Below are 5,449 nucleotides of genomic sequence, written 5' to 3'. Positions count from 1 at the left end.
GCTGTAGATCAGGGTTTCTTAACCTTGGGCCCTCAGATGTTGTTGTACTACAACTCGCATCATCCCCAGACATGGCCTTTGTGGCTGAGGATGACGGGAGTTGTAGTCCAACAACATCTGGGGACCCAAGGTTAAGAAACCCTGCTGGAGATCAAAGATGAAGCATTCATATGCAGACAGCTGCCTTCCATGGCTTGGGATTTAATTTCTTTTCTTTAACTTTCCTTCTACGTTCCGTGACTGGTGTGTGTGCTTCTGGCAATTGTAGTTTTTTCCGAGGCTGCAGCCATGATTGCAGCTTCAGGTGTGTGTGTGTGGGGGGGGGAACTACCAATCCCAGAAGCACCCACACCACTCACACAGGACTTAGAGAAAAAGTTAAGGGGGGAAATATCCCTTTTAGATCCCAAGCCATGGACGGTAGCTCTCTGCATGGGTGTTCTTCATCTATGCTCTGGGGAGAGCAACACAGCCTGCCTCCTCGGAGGGGAGGAAGACAGCAGCAAGGGAAGGGAGGCTCCAACAGAGCTGTTGGATCTCTGACCAAATGCAACCCAACAGTTGAGAGAGACTGACATGCTCCCTCCTGACAACGACACTGTTGGGTCAGGGCAGATTAGAGATTATGTTATCGAGCTACAACTCAGTAGTGGCCAGTATGGGAATTGGCAGGGGTGGGGGAACAGGCACCTTTAAGACTAAATTAATAGGTGCTTACCTCCGCTCTTGCCACACCTGAATGCTACTCAGAGTAGCAGTGTGCTGCTCAGCAGCACCCACTGTGGCAGGGGATCACCTCTGCCACTCACCTGCCTCCCACGGAGCTGATCCCTGGCCACTGGCCGGGTGAGTGGCAGAGAAAATCTCCTGCCGCAGGGGGTGCTGGGTGGTATGCTGCTACTCTGAGCAGCGTTCGGGTGTGGTGAGAGTGGAATTAAGCACCTATTAATTTACCCTTAAAGGTGCCTCTCGATGGTGAATATTTATTGACCGCTTTTCAACAAAACCCCTCAAAGCTGTTTACATAGAGAAATAAAAATAAATAAAATGGCTCCTTGTTCCCAAAGGGCTCACGGTCGAAAAAAGAAATAAGTAAGACAGCCACCAGCAACAGCCACTGGAGGGATGCTGTGCTGGGGATGGATAGGGCCAATTGCTCTCCCCCTGCTCAATAAAGAGAATCACCACTTTTTAAAGGTGCCTCTTTGCAAAGTTAGCAAAGTTGTAGCTCTGGCACAACTCTTGGGAGACGCACAATTCAAAGGATGTGCTGGGCATCCAGCAGAATTTGCAAGGGATTCTGGGTCCTCTCTCAGATCTCACACTGGCTCATTGGTACCCATAACATTCCCTTAATACCCCAAGTGGCCATTTGCGTTGCTTGTGCTGTGGAACAGGCTCTGATCCAAAATGTTCCTACAACAGGGGATGCAGGGGCGTAGCAAGGTTGGAGTGGGCCCAGAGACAAAATTTTAAAATGCCTCCCCGCCACTGAAGCTCAGCTCATGAAGTAAAGAAATCTTAAATGAGGCTGGGAACAAAAAGCATAGTAAGAGAGAGAGAGAGAGAGAGAGAGAGAGAGAGAGAGAGAGAGAGAACATGCTGTTCTGGTAGCTCCAGGTCTTAACACTCACATCAATTTCGGAGGATGAATACAACTGAAGGAAGCCCGGGCGGGTGCGTGGCTGGGGGAGTCAGTCATGTGACTTGCCTCGGGGGGGGGGCCCAAGGCAGTGGACCCCCAGACAACTGTCTCCCCTTGCCCTATTATAGTTACACCCCTGGATGTTGCCATTGCTCCCCTGTTTTAGGATTTATTTATTTAACTTATTTATATACCACCCCAAACCTATGTCTCTGGGTGGTTTACATTAAAACAGTACAAATTAAAACAAAATTAAAATGTTAAAATTATCAATGGTGGGGAGGCTCTTATCTCAGCAGGGAGCGCATTTCACAGCCTCAGAGTAGCAACAGAGAAGGCCTGTCCCTGAGTAGCTGCCAGACAAGCCAGTGGCAACTGCAGACAAACCTCTCCAGAGGATCTCAGTGGGCTGTGCGGCTCATAGCGAAGAAGACATTCTCTCAAATACTGCAGGAGTAATCTGTTTAGAAAACTACAGTATGCATTCATCATTGGTCAGACAGAGTGAGTGTTTGGCAAAAAAACATAAAAACCCTGCTGGATCATGCCCAAGGCCTATTTAGTACAGCATCCTGTTTCACACAGTGGACCTCCAGATGCCTCTGAGAAACCCACAGGCAAGAGGTGAGGGCATGCCCCCTCTCCGGCTCTTGCTCCTCTGTAACTGGTATTTAGAGGCATCTTGCCTCTGGTCTGGCTATAGCCACCAGACTATAGCCACCAGACTATAAGCCATTGATAGACCTGTCTGTGAATTTGTCTAAGCCCTTTTAAAGCCATCCATCACCACATCCCATGGCAGAGAATTCCATAGATTAATTGTGTGCTGTGTGAAAAAGTACTTCCTTTTGTCGGTCCTACATTTCCTGGCCTTCAGTTTCACAGGGTGACTCCTGATTTTAGTGTTGTGAGAGAGGGAGAAATATTTCTCTCTGTCCATTCTCTCTACTCCATGCATAATTTTATACACCTCTATCATGTCTCCCTGTAGTTGCCTCTTTTCCAAACTAAAGAGCCCCAGATGCTATCGTTTAGTTTTGCCTCATAAGGAAGGTGTTCCAGGCCCCTGATCAACTTGTTTGCCCTCTTCGGAACCTTTTCCAATTCTACAATGTCCTTCTTAGGATATGGTGACCAGAACTGTACATTGTACTCCAAATATGGCTGCGCCATAGCTTTGTATACTGTATAGGGCATTAGAATGTTAGATTTTTTATTTTCAATCCCCTTCCGAATTATCCCTGGCATCAAATTTGCCTTTTTGTTGCCTACTCACCAAGTTTGGAGAGATCCTTTTGGATCTCCTCACAATCTCTTTTGGATTTCACTACCTGAGTAGTTTAGTATCATCTGCAAATTTGGCCCCTTTTGCTGCTTACAAAGTGAGGAGTTAAGTTAAGGAGCATTGGTCCCAGTACCGATCCCTGTGAGACCCCACTTCTTTCTTCCCTCCATTGTGAAAACTGTCCATTTATTCCTACCCTCTGTTTCCTGTCCTTCAACAATTTACCAATCCACAATTGAACCTGTCATCTTATCCCATGACTACTAAGTTTACTCAAGAGCATTTGGTGGGGTATTTTGTTAAAAGCATTTTAGAAGTCCAAGTATACTATGTCGACTGGACAACCTTTATCCACATGCCTGTTGACGCTCTCAAAGAATTCAAAAAGGTTAGTGAGGCAAGACCTTCTCTTGCAGAAGCCATGCTGGTTCTCCTTCAGCAAAGCCTGTTCTTCTACATGTTTAACAATTTTGTTCTTAAGTATGCTTTCCATCAATTTATCCAGCACAGAAGTTATGCCAGCTGGCCTGTAGTTTCCCAGATCCCCTATGGATCCCTTTTGGAATAGAAATTACATTAGCTACTTTCCAGTCCTCTCGTACAGAGCCTGATTGCAGGGACAAGTTACATATTTTTGCTAGGAGACCAGCAATTTAACAGCTGAGGTCCTTCAGAACTCTTGGGTAGATTCCACCTGGCCCTGGCAATTTGTTAGTTTTGAGTTTTTCAAGATGGTTTAGAACATCCTCTCTCATCTCCTCAAATTGGCTCCGTTCTCCAAGCATGAGAAGTTCAATACTGGAGTGGCGCAGCGGGGAAATGCTTGACTAATAAGCAGAAGGTTACCGATTCAAATCCCTGCTGGTATGTTTCCCAGACCATGGGAAACACCTATATAAGGCAGCAGTGATATAGGAAGATGCTGAAAGGCATCATCTCATACTGTGTGGGAGGAGGCAATGGTAAACATCTTCTGTATTCTACCAAAAGAAGACCACAGGGCTCTGTGGGCACCAGGAGTCGAAATTGACTCAACGCCACACTTTATATGGTCAATATCCTCTGTAGTGAAGACAGATGCAAAGAACTCATTCAGCTTCTCTGCAATCTCCTTATCCTCCTTAATAATCCTTTTCACACCCACATCATCTAAGGCTTCGATCACCTCCCTGGCAGGTTTTCTACTTTCAATATATTTAAAGAAGTTTTTGTTATTCTCTTTGACACTTCTAGCTATATCCTCCTCAAAATCTCCTTTTGCATTCCTTATTATCTCCTTGCATTTATTTTGCCAGAATTTATGTTCCTTCATTTGGGCAGGTCTTCCATTTTATGAAGGAAGTCTTCTTCCCTTTTCTAGCTTCCTTGATTCTACTTGTTAGCCATGCTGGCGCCCTCCTGAATACAGTGATACCTTTCCTCCTTCTTGGTATCATTGTGGTTTTAAATAAATTTCTTGCCTTCTGAAGTGATTTGACCTTTCTGACTTTCCTTTTTAGCTTCCTTTTTACCAATCCCCTCCTTTTTGAGATGTTTTCTCTTGTGAAACCGAATGCATCTGTGTTGGAGTTCCTTGGTAATACTCCACTCGCATATAAGCTGAACTGGATCACACTATGGTCACTCTTCCCCAGTGGTTCTACAACTCTGGCATCTAGCACCAGGTCCTGGGCACTACACAAGATTAAGTCCAAGGTTGCCTTCTCTGTGGTTGGTTCTGTGACCAATTGTGCTAAGGCACAGTCATTTAGCATATCTAGAAATGTGGCCTCTCTGTCAATACCTGTATGTGAATTTGCCCAGTCTATGTGAGGGTAATTGAAATCACCCATTATTACCACTCTGTCTCCCTTTAACACCTTTCTGATTTGCTTCTCTGACTCTCAGTATTTTGATCCGGAGGGCGATAGCACATCCCTATTAACATGTTCCCTTAACATGTCCTCGTATTGTCACACATAATGAATCCATGGAAAACTCCAATCCTCCAAGGTTTTCTAGCTTGTTAGATTCTATCTCTTCTTTAATATACAGTGCTACTCTCTTCCTTGCCCTTCCTGTATGGTATGTATCCAGGAATAACAGTGTTCCACTGGTTGTCACCATTCCACCAGGTTTCCGTTATGCCCACTACATCTATGTTTTCATTAGCAAACAAACACTCCAGCTCACCCATCTTGACTGGGAGGCTTCTGGCATTGGTATATAAATTAGGGATGTGCACAAATTGATTTTTTTCAATTTGATTTGTACCCAAAATGAATCACCCTTGATTTGTTTCAGGTCAAAATCTGTCCTCCCATATCACCCCAGATTCTATTTGTACCTGAATTTTCTGAATCCGAATCTAAATCAATTTGGGGCAAAAAAAGGGCTCTGGTGGCAAAAGAGTGGGGTGGGTGGTAGTGCCCAATGGGTGGAAGCTATCACCTAAATTTCAAATATATTGGGCAAAAGGGTGATTTTAAACATTTTTTTTTTAAGTTCATGCATCTTTAAGCTTTTTCCCATAGGGAATA

This window comes from Hemicordylus capensis, chromosome 1, assembly GCF_027244095.1.
Source record: "Hemicordylus capensis ecotype Gifberg chromosome 1, rHemCap1.1.pri, whole genome shotgun sequence".
In the NCBI taxonomy this organism is placed as follows: Eukaryota; Metazoa; Chordata; class Lepidosauria; order Squamata; family Cordylidae; genus Hemicordylus; species Hemicordylus capensis.
This window is presented reverse-complemented; position numbering follows the sequence as displayed.